The sequence below is a fragment of the Mustela erminea genome, chromosome 14, assembly GCF_009829155.1.
Source record: "Mustela erminea isolate mMusErm1 chromosome 14, mMusErm1.Pri, whole genome shotgun sequence".
Lineage (NCBI taxonomy): Eukaryota > Metazoa > Chordata > Mammalia > Carnivora > Mustelidae > Mustela > Mustela erminea.
This window is the reverse complement of record NC_045627.1, coordinates 40,962,042-40,977,985: the sequence shown is the minus strand read 5'-3', so window position 1 is coordinate 40,977,985 and position 15,944 is coordinate 40,962,042. Positions and strand designations below refer to the sequence as shown.

Here is a 15,944-nt window from a genome sequence, read left to right as displayed (position 1 = left end):
GATTTTAAAAAGTTATGTGCTGGGACAAACTGGATATTCGTATGAAAATAAAAATGAACTTAGACTCTCAACCTATACCTATACAAAAATTAGCTTCAAATGGATCACAGTCAAAAGTAAAACATAGAGTTAGCGTATGATCGAGCAATCCTATTTAACCCTGGATATATAGCCAAGAGAATTGAAAACATATGTGCACACAAGAATTTGTACATACATGGTCACAGCAGCATTATTCATAATTGCCAGAAAATGGAAACGACCCAAATCTCCATCAATGAGGAATGGATAAACAAAATGTTATAAATCTGTATGGTAATATAGGAATATTATTTGGCCATAAAAAAGAAATGAGGTTCTCATTCATGCTACAGCATGGATTAGTCTTGAAAACACTATGCTGAGTGAAACAAGCCAGACACAAAAGCTTCATACTCTATGATTCCATTTGTACGGAATGTTTAGCATAGGCAAATCCATAGAGAGAGAAAACAGATTTGTGCTTGCCAGGGATTGGGGGAGAGAGGAATGGGCAGTGACTGCTTAAGCATGGGGTGGGGATAGGTTCTTTTTTTGGGTGATGAAATATTCTGGAATTAGAGAGTGGAGATATTTACACAACTTTGCAATATATTAAAACCCCTGAATTTTACATTTTTTAAAGGATGGAATTTACAGCCTGCAGATTGTATCTCAAAAAAGTTGTCGTCTTTTTTTCAAATAGATCACAGACTTCGATGTAAAAGCTCTTTACCTAGGACTGGGGCTGGAACTTAGAATTGACTGAAAATGGGCCCAAGAGAATTTGGAGGGGATGTTGGAAATGTTCTAAGACTGGATTACAGTCATGATTGTACAACTCTACAGGTTTACTAAAAATCATTGCATTGTTCACTTACAATGGGTGATTTTTTATTAAACTATAACTGAAATACAACATTATATTAGTTTCAGATGTACAGCATATTGATTTGACAAAGCTACACATTACTCAGTACTTACCAAAGTAAGTGTAATCACCATCCGTCACCATACATTATTATAATATTATTGACTATATTCCCTATGCTGTACTTTTCTCTCCATGACTTACTTTATAACTTGAGGCTTGTACCTCTTAATCCCTTTCACCCATTTTACCCCTCCCCCAACCCCTCCCCTTTGGCAACCATCAGTTTGTCCTCTGTATTTATGAGTTTGTTTGCTCGTTTGTTTTGTCTTTTCGAGTCCACATATAAGTGAAATCGTATGGTATTTCTCTTTCTCAAGTCTGCCTTATTCATTTCACTTAGCATAATACCCTGTAGGTCCATCCATGTTGTAGTAAATGGAAAGATTTCATTCTTTTTTATGGCTGAGTAATATTCTATACAATAGATGATTTTGTGGAATGTAAATTTTACTTCAATAAAGCTGTTCAGAAAAACAAACCCACTGAAAAAGAAATCAAAATGTCATAGTAAATAATGGAGGGAAGCTGGGTGGGAATTTAACTTAAAAATGAAACGTTAAAGGACGACAAGAGGGGGCACTGGAGTGCTAAATATTCTGTCGCTTAATCTTATTGTGAATTATAGTTTGTGAAAATCATTGAGCTGTGTTCTCGTGCAGTTTTTTTTTTTTCAGATTTTATTTATTTATTTGACAGAAAGACACAGCAAGAGAGGGAACACAAACAGGGGGAGTGGGAGAAGGAGGAGCAGGGTCCCTGCTCAGCAGGGAGCCTGATGCAGGGCTCCATCCCAGGACCTTGGGATCATGACCTGAGCAGAAGTTCAGACATTTAGCGATTGAGCCACCCAGGTGCCCCTTCTGTGCAGTTTTCTGCGTGTATACCACAATACAAAGTTTTTTAAATGGCAGTAAGGCCTGGGAGGAGCCATGAGTGACCCAATAATGAGTTATAGAAGCTGAGAGGTTGTTCAGAAGCCATCCAGTTGTTCTTGGGTCTCCATGAGATTTTCGCTCCTTTATTGCCACTATTTTACAGTAACCCCCACTATGAGAGCTGGCCTAAATTAATTTCTATTTCTTCCTGCAAAGAAGCCTCACTAACAGCCCCACACAGATAATACCAAAATGGCACCTCTGAGAGGGCTGAGAATTTTGTACCGGGCTGAATCCCTAGGGCCTGAAACAACACCTGGCAATACAGTAGGTTCTCAAGACGCACTACTCGGATGCATGAACAAACGGATAAACGCACAAATAGTTGGAAAGGAAAGGAAATGTAGAAGTGTGTTTACAAAAACATGCATTTTTCAATGCAACCCAGCCCATATATCCACAGGGATATGGACAAAATGTGATGGAAGCCCAGAGTATTAAATAATGCCCAGAGGAATGTGAGGAAAGGGGCAGAGGAGGACACATGGGCTTTGGGTCTTGAAGGATGAATAGGAGTTTGCCAGATAAAGAATGGAAGGGAGTGAGACAGACAAACACAGACACAAATACATTGTTGTGAAAGAGCCTAGCATTCTTCAGAGCCCCGAGAAGGCTCCTGTGGCAGAAGTGCAGGGTTCATAGTGAAGGAGAGGTGAGAGATGAGGCTGGAGAAGTACGCTGGGAGTCGATGGAAAAGGGTCATCTCTTCACAGCCAAGACATCTGAACTGACTCCTGCAAGAATCACCACCAAGAAAGAATTTTAAGCAGGGATGAGATTCGCTTTTTAGGGAGCTCATTTTGGCTGGAGCAAGAATAGTTTGAATTCATTGGCTATCTGCTCTGTTGGTATATACACCTCCTTGCCTCGATGTCTCTCTCTTTCTCTGCATTCTTCTCTTACTTCTCTCTCTCTCTCCCTTCCTCCCTCCCTCTCCATCTCTCTCTCTCTTTCTCTCTCTCATGTCTTGTCTTGTATAGGTCTCCCCTCTCTGTGTATTTCTTTTCATTTTTTTCTCAAGACACTACCCTTTGGGGGCACGTGGGTGGTTCAGTGGGTTAAGCGTCTGCCTTCGGCTCAGGTCAGGGTCCCAGGGTCCTGGGATGGAGTCCTGCATCCTGCTCCTTCCTCAACGGGGAATCTGCTTTTCCCTCTCCCTCTGCCTGCCTCTCTGCCTACTTGAGCTCTCTTTCTCTGTCAAATAAATAAACAAAAATTAAAAAAAAAAAATAGACACTCCCCTTTGAAGATATCTCTCAACCGCCTGCGTCTTATCTGCCCAAACAGCTTTCAGATTCCATCTCCAGGACTCATTTTCTCCAGGACACTAGTCCCAGCCAGCCTTGGGGTTTTCACAAATAAGTACTCAGGATTTCCTCTTGAACAGCAAGCTCTTCGGGGCCTCGCCAGTGCACAGAGGAGGTGCTGGAAGAAGGGACTGCGGTCATGGGGCCCAGAGAAGGTGAGCCACCAGGTCCCAAGGTCTCCACGGAACCAGTGAACTGGGAACAGCACGCTCCCCTCTCAGGCATCCTGGCAGCGCTCACAACACTGTTGGTGCCCACAGCTCGAAGCCGCCCCCCTTCAGCCTCCTCCAGGAGAGCCTGGTGGCTCATACCTCTGACCTTCAGCTCCACCACCACGTTTCCGACCTTGCGCCCACCCTCCCCAGGCAAAGGACCCCCTGAGTCAAGAGAGCCCCTCATGAAAGTCGAGCTTGGGACTCCTCTCCAGGACAGTTCTCTCCCCTGGGATAAGAGGGTCAAGCTGCTCTTCTAGACATGACCTCAGAGATGTGTGGCAAGGGCCCTGGCCCAATTTATCACCACGGGGCTATAATTAGGTTTGTTAACATACAGTCCAGTGTAGTCTTGTTGACTAGGAACTTAATCACGTTACTATTGAGTTCCTGTACGCATAGCTTGGGGTGACTGTTTTACTCGTAGAGTTATAGCCAAGCCCAACGGGAGGAAATTAGCTTTGGACACAAGTTTGGGGGGGGGGGTTCTTTTTCCTCATGACTTTGTCTCCCTCCCCCCCTTCCATGTGAAAATATTTAGCAAACAGTGACAATGATGAAAAACAGTAGGAAACAAAATGTTCTACATTAGTATAAAACATGAAAAATGCAGCAAGGACCCTTAGCGGTACAACATGTGTTATGCTGGCTGGCAGTCCATTAGCTCTGATAGACATTTCACTTACCTAAGTCAAATATAACAGTCTAGTATTCATTAATATAAGAAGGGGCTGTGGAATCAGAGCTACCATCTGGCTGGGCCGACAGAATAATCTACAACTCATGATTAGGTCTAAGGAGTGGGGTTTCACTTTAATCTTTCTCATTGCTCGAAATTTCCATCTGCGCAGTTCGGCACATCATTTTTCTTCAAGACAAATGTGCTGTTTTTCATGTTCCAAAATTAGATCAGAAGAAAACGATTAATCATGTCACGGCCTGGGAAAGGAAACAAAGCTCCGATATTCTGCTGCTCTCCCCTCCCCTCCCCTCCCCCCCCAACTCCACCCCTCCCGGCCCCGGCCGGGCCGGTTGCAAGTTTCCCTTTTTTCCCCAACCTCTGGGTTTTCAGAGCAACTTTCGGAGACGCAGCCGCCCGCCGAGAGGAGGAGAGTGGGACGGGAGGGGCGAGGGCGCTCGCTGGGCCTGCGGGGACAGCCTGGGGCGGGGGGGGGGGGGGGCGGCTGGGACCCCAGCCCTCCCGTGCACCCCTGGTCCGCCCCCGCGGGTGACTCCCGACCAGGCTGCACCTTCTGCCCCCCACCCCGGCCCCCCACCTGCCACCCCGCCCCGACTCCGGGCGCTGGGCGCTGCCTCTCCCCCGGAGTGACAAAAGGGCTGCGAGCCTCCCTCCCGCGCGTCCCCCTCCCGCGGCCGCCACCGTCCTGTCTGTCAGCCGGCTCGCAAGTCATAACAAATCCCTGGCGCGGAGCTGAAGCTGAGCATTTGCCGGAGCGTCATGGGGATGATGAATGACCCGCAGGCCTTTGAAGTGCTCTGCCAGTTCAGCTGGGTCCCCGGTGCTGACAGAGAAATATACACAACAGCGTAACCAATAATGAGAACATTAAACATTCCTGCGCCGTGACAGGCTGACAGAAAAACCCAGGCTCCCATCAATCACGGCGCAGATAGAACCCTGACAACTGGCCCCTCACTGATACCCGCGGTCACCTTGCCCTCGCCCCTCGCGCGCTCTCGCCGGGCTCCCTCCTCGTCCTCCCTCCGGTTTTCCTGTTTCCTTCCCTCGGGACTCCCCGCACCCCTCCTCTCTGCTCCTCCCTGCTCCTCTCTCCTCCCTCTAGCCGCTCTCCCTTCCGCACCCCCTCGGCCTCCTCCTCCACGCCCCCTGCCCTCCGAGACTGCCTTCGAGGGAGCCTCGTGGAGGTCAAGTGAGGTTGGGGCCACTTGCATTTTGTGAGACCGACCTTGCTGAAACTGTGAAGGAGTGTCAAGTCCTTAAGTTCATGGTTAACAATCTGTCGCTCTCAACCAGATGCAAAATAATAACGCAGTCACTGTAGGGACAACCTCATTTGGAAATACTATTATTACAAGTCTAAGGGGAGACCCATTTGAACCCCTTCTCCCTCTTCTGCAGGGGAAGGGTCTCTCTGGGTGTCTTCCTGCGTGACTTGGGAAAGGGACCCTTCTCTTCCCAGCCAGCCAGGGCCTCTTTCTTCTCCACTGGGTTTATCTGACTCCATCTGGTTTCTGATCTGCCTGAAAGGGGAAAGCAGCAGAGAAACACAAAGATCTCTTCCTTTTCCTCCAACAGGAAATGGAATCTGCCCAGATAAAGCCTATTGGAGGGACTTTAGCCCAGTTCCCAGAGGAGCCGCTGGTGACCTCTTAGTCACTTTCTGGATCCCTTGGGGCTCCCAGGAGAACTGAGTTTTGGCCACACTTTCCTGGGCTGAGCCTCTACTCCCACTTTGTGATGGGGAGGCATTTCCCCATGCCTCCCTCACCCCCCATTATCCCAGCCAGGCCAGCAGGCCAGCAAGGGCTCATGGAAAGAGCTCTCGGCCAGCCAGGGCAGTGAGAAGCCAGGGTTCTGATCCCACCATGGGAACCTGAGCAAGGCCGGAATTGCCCTGGACCTCTCTTCATCCACAATAAGGGAACGGAAGTCCCTACCTTAGAGTTTCTTTACCTTCTCCAGATGCAAACAGTTAATATTCCTCTTTTTATTCTTGAACCAAACTTACTTACTTACTCCCTCCTTCCCTCCTTTCCTGCCTTCCTTCCTTGGCTTTTGGAGACAGACATTCCTTGACTTTCCAAAAAGTCACGGAAAACTCCCTGCAGCCTCCACACACATGTCCAGAGATGGTGAGTGGCGGAGGGGGGAGGATCACTTCCTGGGCATCCTGGGGTGGAGGGTGTTATAAGGAGTCTGGCGGGAACCTGGGGGAGGAGATAGAAAGGCACGTAGAAGCTTCCTCTTTAGAGCCCTTGCTTTGAGGAAAAGTTCAATCGTGACACCTCAGATGCATTTGTGTATTGGTTTAAGTGAGTCAGCTCAGGTGTGAGGAAGAGAACATCTGCTCCGTGCTCTGGAGTATCTCGTCCTTTCCTTTCTGCCCACCTGACAAAGCCAGCTCTGTTCTCACCACCTCCAGGACAAGTTTGTTCTGCCTGCCATGGCCCATGATGACCTTGCTTTTCTCCAAGGGCCTATGAGCCCTGGCCCAAATGAGCATCTTTCCTGCCCAGCTCGACTTGAAGCTACTGGAGGACAAGGAGGGTGCCATGCTCTGCCCTTCCCTGGGTTACCTGGGACTAGTACAACATGTTGGTCCAAAATGCCTGCCCCACCCGCAGCTCCCTTCTCTAAGGAACTGCTCCTACCAGGCCTGTTCAAGGGGGAGACCTCAGAGGCCATGTCCGCACTGCATGTTCACCACAGCGGAATGGTCCCGTAGTGAACACCTATCCCTGCAACCAATCAGATTCTCTCTTCCTTGAAAATCTGAACTCAGCCACAGAGGGTATTAGGCTCCTAAAAGTCACTAATGTTTGGGGCTGAGGCAGCCATTTTGAGCCATGGTAGACACTGAGAAAGGAAAAAAAAAAAAAAAGCAGCAGCAGCTCATCATCAAAGGAAAACAGGAGAATGAGGAAGTGGACGAAAAGAAGCAGATATGAAATATCAGATAGATCCAGAAGACAGCATAGCTTTAATTCCTGACTTGCTCATTCCTGTCCTCTAAGGCTTGTCATACTCCTTCCCGCCCCTGGATGCCTGGGAGGCAGCAGGCCACTAGAAAAGATATATGACCCAGGCCCGGCCAATCCTTCTATCCTATCATTCTGCCTACAAAGACTGGCCCAGGAGAAGCATGTGACCTATGTCAGGGCAATCAGAGTCCTTCCCTGGGATTTTATACACTGATTCTGAAGGAGAGATAGTGTCCGTTTCTTTTATTTTTTTTTTAAAAGACTTTATTGATTTATTTAACAAAGAGAGAAATCACAAGTAAGCAGAGCAGTAGGCAGGGGGTGGAGGGAAGAAGGCTCCCTGCTGAGCAGAGAGCGTGATTCGGGGCTTGATCCCAGGACCCTGAGATCATGACCTAAGCTGAAGGCAGGGGCTTAACCGGCTGATTTACCCAGGTGCCCTGCTTCCATTTCTTTTAGATTGAGAATCACAAGGCTAGGACCCCAAAGTTCTTACAGCCTTGGCTACCACTACCTGAAGAAACAATTTATGGGGGCGCCTGGGTGGCTCAGTGGGTTAAGCCTCTGCCTTAGGCTCAGGTCATGATCTCAGGGTCCTGGGATCAAGCCCCACATCGGGCTCTCTGCTCAGCAGGGAGCCTGCTTCCCCTTCTCTCTCTGCCTGCCTCTCTGCCTACTTGTGATCTCTCTCTCTGTCAAATAAACAAATCAAATCTTAAAAAAAAAAAAAAGGAAAAGGAAAAGAAAAAGAAACAATTTATGGTAGAAACAAATGATGCCAACTAGAGCAACAGAGTCCTCTGATGACAAGTCTGATGACTTCTCCAGGTCCCTGGATCCAGTCCAGCCTGAAGCCCACTCTCCCCTTGGCCTTCACAGCAGGTGAGCCAGTATATTCCCTTTCTTACTGAGACTAGTTTTAGTTTTGTTTTGGCCACTTGCATTTCCGGAAGTCCTCATACTGGTGTTCAAGGGACATATCAATTTACGAGGATTCACCTAAAATTAATACATGCTTCTACTCTTTTTTTACACATATGTATGTGACTAAGAATCTGCTGGGGCCCGAATGAAGGAGAGCTGCAGTGAGCCTTCTCTGATCCTCTCCACCTCTGCAGTCTTCCCCATGACCTCACCCTTCATGCCAGGCGGTAAGCCTGTCCGCAGGCCAGACTCAGGTGACGTCCTTGTAAGCCTGTCGGGAACGTTATGTCCCTATCCCTGTGGTTTGTCCCCTCCCCCATAAGCAAGAAGGGGACAGGCATGGTGAGTGTTAAGGGATGGTCCTCACAGTCTCTGAATAAATCTGTTTGGCTACAAGGAAGCCAGAGCGCAGGCTGATCCCTGGTCCACCTGAGACAGCTCACAGATCCCACCCTTCAGGCACCCCTTGTGCTCAGACGTCCTTTGGGGCCATCCATGGACCCCTGGCTATCCATCTTCGTTCTAATCCTGGTCTGATGAGAAGACTCCTGGATGAAAGGTGGCACGGGAGAGATCAGGGGCAGCAGCAGTCGAAATGAAAAATGACTGGCGATGTTCGGCTGACTGCAAGCTTAAGGTAAGCTGATCTTGTGTGATGTGTGTGGCTACTTTAAAAAAAAAAAAAAAAAGCCAGGAGAAGCTGGAACATAAGCAAAGGTGATAGAAAATGGGTCATAGAGGAAAAGGGGAAAGACCTCAGGATGGAAAAGTGACAAGTCCATCGACAGTGAGTGGATTGGCACACTTTTACCCTCCAGGAAAGGGCTGTGAGGGGCTCAGACACAGGCCCGACACACAGTTAGCACCCAAGAGTGTTAGTTTCCTTCTTTCTTGACCCAGCCTCATTCACTGGGGGCATAATCAGTGCCGATGAGCAGACATTACAGGGACGTGGCTTTTATCACAATCTAAGAACTTTCTGACAATTTCAACCATGCAGCAATTGGAATGGGCCACTTTGCAAGCTCCACATCAGTATAGGCATTCAGGAAGAGACTAGATCCTTAGCTCCATGGGATTCCATAGAAAGAATCTCTAAATAGAGTATATGTTGGGCTTTAAGGGCCCTTTTTCTTCCTTTTTTTTAAGATTTTATTTATTATTTGACAGAGAGAGACACAGTGAGACAGGGAACACAAGCAGGGGCAGTGGGAGAGGGAGAAGCAGGTTTCCCGCTCAGCAGGGAGCCAGATGTGGGGCTCGATCCAAGGACCTTGGGATCATGATCTGAGCTGAATGCAGACACTTAACGACTGAGCCACCCAGGCACCCCAAGGGCCCTTTTTCAATTTAATGACTTTTGTAGCCTCAGTTTCCCCCTCTATGAAGTGGGTGTGAGGCTCTGTCTGCCCCTGGACCCTCTCGTCTTCGCAATTTATGGGTGTGGCAGTTGAATTTTCCAAAGGTGTGGCTATTCATACTTTTGGTAAGGGCCTCAACAACATCTCCTTTTCCATAAACTCTTTACAGTATCACCTTGTCTCTCCCCATGAAGAAGCAGCTAATTCCTTTCCCATTCAATCTGTGCTGGCTTGTGACTGCTTCCCTGAATAGAATGTGGCAGAAGTGACACTGTATGACTTCTACAGCTAGACTAGAAAGGGCACACAGCTTCTCTTGGCTCTCTGGGGGTGCCTGTCCTGGAACCCAGCTGCCATGCTGGGAGGAAGCCCAAAGTAGCCCCCGCACAAAGTTCCTATGGAGAGGCTGGTGGAGGTTTCTGACCCAGAGCCAAGCCACCTTCCAGCTCACAGCAAGCCTCAAATGCCAAACATGTGAATGAAGACTTTTCCAGATTATTCCCCCAGACTTTGAGTCAACCCAGCTGAGGTCCCCAGAGACAAACCATTCTCACTGTGCCCTCTCCAAATTCCTGTCCCACAGAATCTGTGACACAATAAAAATGGGTTTGGATTGGTTTGTTATGTATGTGTGTGTGTTTGTTATGTATGTGTGTTCCCCACACAGTAGGGGAAGATGGCCAGGAGGTTCTCAGAGGCCTGTGGGCATGAGACACGTCCAGGGCTGGGACCCACTGGTGACTCAGTTATTACCCTCTATTCTGTCTCAACCCACTTCCCCAAACTGTCCCTCTCCCCAGCCAGATTTTATCCCAATTCAAAACCTAGGCCTTGCCCCTAACATTAACAGTCCTTGTCTCCACCCCTCCTGGTAGCAGCAAGTAGCAAGCAGGTAACAAGGAGTATTAAAAGTGTAGGAGTTGGGGCACCTGAGTGGCTCAGTTGGTTAAGTGGCTGCCTTCAGCTCAGGTCATGATCCCAGGGTCCTGGGATCGAGCCTCAAATCGGGCTCCCTACTCAGCGGAGAGCCTGCTTCTCTCTCTCTCCCTGCTACTCTGCTTACTTGTACTCTCTCAGTCTGTCAAATAAATAAATTAATTTTTTAAAAAAAGTGTAGGAGTTGTGCCCACCCCCACAAGGCCCTCTACCCACACCCTCTTCTCATAGTCCTGGGACAGCAGAGTTGGGAAAGTGCTTTCTGTTCTATGACTCCCATTTAGACCTCTAACCACGAATTCGCAGGGCTGTCCCAAGGCCCACCTGCCAGGATTCACACAGCAGGGCGGCACTCTGCAGGCCTAGGAGGTCCTGCTGGTCACCTGAGTGTCCATGATGTCTGTGCCTGGTGAGGCGGGGAGAGCCCCCAGCTCGGAAAGCAGGGTTTGGCTCCTGAACCCACTGGAGCCTTTGGGAAGGAGACAGATTTGTTAACAGATGATTCCCTTGGTGTCACTCCTTGGGAATGAACAACTCAAGAGGTTCTTCATGGTGAGGGAGGATGATGTGGCAAAGGCCCTAAACATGGAACGGAAGGGCACAGGCCTCTCTTGTAGCCCAGCTCCCAGCATCTTCCTGCAGCTCTAGGCCCCAGGCCCAGACACACTCCCTCTGCTTGCTTCTTGCCCCACCTGCCCAGTCCTGGCAGGGGGCCCTGGTCCAGCCTCAACCAGAGCCCCCCAACTAGAACTGTAGCCACATTTCTGCAATAAGCATTTCTGGTTCATAAAATAATAATAGTAGTAGTAATAATAATGATAAAAGATTGTCCTCTAGCTCCGCACATGACTGTGGCTCTCCTGAGACAAATCCCTGATGGGGCAGCATCATCTCTGTCTGGACCTGGACCTGTGTCCGTGTCCCCATGCAACTTCGCATGTGCTTATTGTAGCCAGTGCTGGACTGGGGGGCGCAGACAGACAGCCTTCACCTGCAGTGGCGTCCTGCGTCCTGGCTCAGCAGAGCATCTGCCTGCTTCTGGACAGCTCTTCATGTGACCATGCACCCGGCAGCCGGGTGGCCCATGCCTGACCCATCCTGGAACCCCACCTGGTCAGCACAGTGATGCAGCCAAGGTTGAGCCCATGTCCCAGGCTTGGACAAGCCAGTCCTTCCCTAGATATCCTTCGTTCACTATGGGCATCGATGAGGCCACAGCTTTCGCAGCCACAACACTGCCGTGAGGAGAAGCTGAGGAGAGAGGATGACTGCCCCAGGGAGCAAAAGAGCTTAGGGATGGAGCCTTGCATCCTGACTTCATTGGGGGTCCTGGTTCCACTCATCAGTGTCCTGCTATTATTATTACTACTACTATTATTAGCCTTCGTGTGTTCAACCTACCCTCAGGAAGCCTTAAGTCAAGGGTCCAGAGGGTATTATAAAGCCAGACCATGGTGGGCGGGGCGGGGGTTGGGGGTTGGGATGGTAGGTAACAGGGATGGGAGGCCAAGAAAATAAAGAGAAACAGATCCAGGGTGAGAGGTGAAGTGCAAGGTGTCCTGGAGACAGAAGGTCAGGAGAGAGGATTGGGAGAGGTGGGTGTCCAAGCTGGTAGAGCCACTGTCCCCCAGGATCAGAGGATAGGGAGTGCTGAAAGATGGAAAAAAAGAAGACCCTGTGCCCGTGTTCAGACGCCTGTGGGGAAGTCAGCTGGAACATGCAGAGGGGTGTGAAGGTAGAGGACCAGGGTCTCCCAGAGCCAAGGCCAGGGTACAGACAGAAGCCATCCCAAGACGCCCACCACCCGACGTACAAGGACAGGGCCAGTCCCACCCACCGGAAGCAACCCACACGGAAGGGCATTTCTGAACCACATGCACAGAGGGCACAGCTGCTCAGGGTGAGTAGACTAGGAACTCCCACAGCCTCTTTGGTGTCCTTCCAGCTGACCTGCCTGCAGAGTCCAGGGTTGTGCCCCTGCAGCCTGAGCCTCTACCCCTGGGAGCAAGAGACCCCAGGATCACACCTTCCTCCCAGCAGTAGGAACACACAATGGTTTGCATACTTGTGTGGGGGGGTGCTGCTCCCACAGGCGGAGGCAGGAGAGAGCAGCCCCTCCTTTTCAGACCTGGCCACCTGTACAGGGGCCCTGGCAGCTAGGGGGTGCGATGGGGATGGGGGGGTGGGGGACCTTCCTTCCCCCCATCCCCCACACGGAAAGAAGCTGCGGGAGGGCGGCGGGGAGAAAAGGGGCAACACTGAGAAGGTTCGGAACACTTGTTCCGTGCCAAGTTAGTACCCTGCAGCTGGTGTGCATTATCTCATTCAGTCTTCACACCACCCTGCGAATAGACACTACTGATTATGCTCGTTTCCCAGTAGAGAAAATGGAAACGCAGAGAAGCCAAGCAACCTGTCTTAGGTCACAGAGGTGGGAAGAGGTGTGTTTCTACCCTAGTCTGTCTGGCTCCAGACACAGTGAGGAACGAAAGAGGAAGCAGAAGGAATGTCCTCCACACCCAAGCAGCTCCTACAGCAACATGTGCTTTGCACACGCACCCCCAGCCCGAGCCCTACTCTGCCCACGAATGGGAGAGCCTCCTTATGTTCATGAGCAAAAACGGAAATGCAGTTAAGCTTCATTTTGTGTCTCCAGGCTCTTTATGCAAATAGTTTTATACTTAATCTTGTGGCTATAGTGGCACCCGAAAGACCATCCAAAGCAAATGAGGACAAATTGCTCAAGTTAGGGTCCCTTACTAGCAACGCCGGGTGTAGAACTCATGTCTCCAGACTCTCTCTCCAGTTGCCTCTGATGGAGAGAACTTGCCATGAACTACAGTGTAATGTTTTCCCTTTCCCCTTGGGTCCTTCCCCGGGGATGTGCTGGTGAAAGTTTAGTAAATAGCTCTTCAGGAAGCAAACAACAAACCAACACAAAAACTAACCCAATAGCATTTGCCATTTTCCATAGTGTAAACATTCCTACCCTGGTCAGTTCCAAGCTCCCAACGTGATGTCGCTGAATGGAGTTGGGGAGGACCCTGGCACACTACTGCCCCCCCCCCGCCCCGAGACAAGGGGAGAGCATGAATTAAGGAAAATACAGTATTGTGGTTGAGAGAATGAACTTCGGAGCCACATGGTGTTGGGTCTAACCCTCAGTAGCCATGTGACCTTGGCCATGTAACTTAACCTACCTGTAAAGTGGGGATGGCACCAGCACCGTGGGAGTTATGGAGGTTATGAGGACTCAGAGGAGAAACATGACCTCAAATTCTTTCCTTTGCCTGGCACTCAACGGACACTCAGTAAGGATTTGTTGTTGAGTATGTTGAGTGTGGCATCTGACAGGCCGTGTTATATTTCTTTAGCTCTTGCTTCAATTGCATCCTCTGTTTAAAAATCAGTAATCCTGGCTAATATCGATGCTTAGTTTTTCTAAAAAGCCATTATATTGGGGCACCTGGGTGGCTCAGTGGGTGAAGGCCTCTGCCTTTGGCTCACGTCATGGTCTCAGGGTCCTGGGATCGAGGCCCACATCGGGCTCTCTGCTCAGCAGGGAGCCTGCTTCCTCCTCTCTCTCTGCCTGCCTCTCTGCCTGCTTGTGATCTCTGTCTGCCAAATAAATAAATAAATAGAATCTTTTTTTTTTTTTAAGCCATTATATTTTTTTAAGTCTGTTGATGTGGAAATAAGAGCCTACCTTCCCCTTAGTTAGCCACACCCGTGGGAATCTGCTGGTATAAATTATAATTCAGAGAGGACAACTGCTTGGTGGCAGGACGACCAAGTGAAGTCAAAGGGCTCAGAGGAAAACCTTTCCCGCATTAGCCTCACACACTCCATGCCTTGACACGACAGAGCTCATCCTAGCCCTGGGTCCTGACTCAGGACCATCTCTACCCACCCAGCAAGCCCAAGAAGGACAGGGGAATGCTCTGAACCTGAGGTTGGTGGGGGCGCTGGGCGGCTCCCGTCTTCTGTTTCTACCCTGCTCTTCCTGTGCTCTCAGTCGCCTTCCCCACCCCCCAGAGCAGACCCCAGCCCATCCCTCCACCGGCCACTCTTCACCACTCTGCTCCCCCAGACTGGTTTGTTAGGGCATGAGAAATGGCTCCGCGGAATAAAGACGTTTCCCCTGTGATGAGCACATTTGCAGAAGGTATGTCAGAGATCCTGGGGCTGGGCTTGGGCGGTGTCTCAAGAAAGCTGTCCCCCCCCAACACCCTGTCTAACCCCCACCCCACCCTTCTTCTTTCCCCTCTCCCTCCCGTGCCCCCGCCCCACTTTGCTTACTTATTGGAAGAGTAATAAATATCGGGCCGACAGGCCCTTCTCACAGTTACAAAGCCTACCTGTAAGCGAGCTCAATAATTAGCAGTCTTGAAGATGATCTATGACTTTCATTACCCTTTGGGACTGGAGACTAAATGAGGACAGAGCTAATTGCCGTGCAAAGCAGTTTGGCATGAATGAGAAAAATGCAGGCCCTGTCTCCTGCCAAAAAAAGGGCCCTATTGCCGCTCTGATCTCAAGGCTGGTTTCTGCCGCAGGAGTTCACTCGGTGTCCATAAATCATGGGCTGCTTACAGCTGGGGCTGCCCTGAGTCGTCAGCAGGCCGTGCGCTGAGTGACAGATCCCAGCCGGCCGCATTAGGGCTTCAGCTCACTCCTTTCTTCTCCTCCTCCTCGTCCTCTTCCTCCTGCTTTTGGCACTGACCAGAAAATTAAACCCAGACTCCTCAGAGCGGGGAGGCCGGGTGGGGGTGGCAGCTGTTGACGTGGGTTGGGTCCGGGATGCCCGGTGCCCGGCTGCTCACACCCTGCACCCAGCCTCCTCCTCCTCCAAACAGGGCCCGGCCTGAGGCCACGGGAGGAGGGCAGGCCCCTCCTGGAATGCTCCAGACTGAGCTTTTGTCCTTGGATTGTCATCGAGACAAATGTGGCCTCTCTTCTGGCCACATGGCTCCCTCTTCCCCCGCCACCCTCTCAGGAAATGTTTCCCTTCCCTTAAAGGGGAAGGACTGACACCAGCCACATGTGTGTCTGCAGCTGACAGATGTGCGCAAGCCACGGAGGGCGGGGCTGGCTGTGACGGACCGGCTGTGATGGGGGGGGGGGTACCTCCTGGAAACTGTTTTCATCTCTGCCCCCAAAGCCCTACCCCCTGGCCACACTCCTCAAGGAGCCCCGTTTCCCAGGGTCCACAGTGGGAAATGCCCCGACCACGCCAAGCACCATCGCTGTCCAGCCTCCATTCACTCTTCGGGGTTGGGTGGGGGGGCTTCCCTCCCTTGTGGGCAGACACCAATTTCACACTCAGAGCTGAGCTTCCTGGCTTTTCTAAGGGCAGTCATATAATTAATTCTTAGTGTGGCCAAATTATATTTGACACTTAATTTAAAACTCAAGGTTCCATAATGCAAAATCCTCGCCTGGTAATAAGGGTGACGCGTACAATGAGCCCGTGTGTGACTTGACAGCCAGGATCGGAGGGGTGGTTCTGGAACTCCCAAAGAGGGGAGGGAGCTGACTTTTATTGAACAGCTACTGTACAACCAGGCATTTCCCGGAGGTCTTGCTTTCCTTCTCATTATCCCATTTATTTTCTCCCTTCTTTTCCAATAACC

The 15,944-nt window shown here is 50.2% G+C and overlaps 1 long non-coding RNA gene across 4 annotated transcripts; it reads right to left on the bottom strand.

Moving 5' to 3' along the window:
* Positions 1–1,757: 1,757 nt before the first annotated feature.
* Positions 1,758–15,289, bottom strand: LOC116573381. Of its 4 annotated transcripts, none has more exons than XR_004278765.1 (3): positions 5,335–7,352; positions 4,093–4,929; positions 1,758–2,621 (listed from the first exon to the last, which is right to left on the bottom strand). It is a non-coding gene; the product is annotated as an uncharacterized LOC116573381 (long non-coding RNA). The 4 variants fall into 4 exon arrangements; XR_004278764.1 differs by lacking the exon at positions 1,758–2,621 and adding an exon at positions 14,670–15,289 and having other exon boundaries at positions 3,974–4,929; positions 5,335–6,316; XR_004278766.1 differs by lacking the exon at positions 1,758–2,621 and having other exon boundaries at positions 3,974–4,345; positions 4,465–4,929.
* Positions 15,290–15,944: the final 655 nt, after the last annotated feature.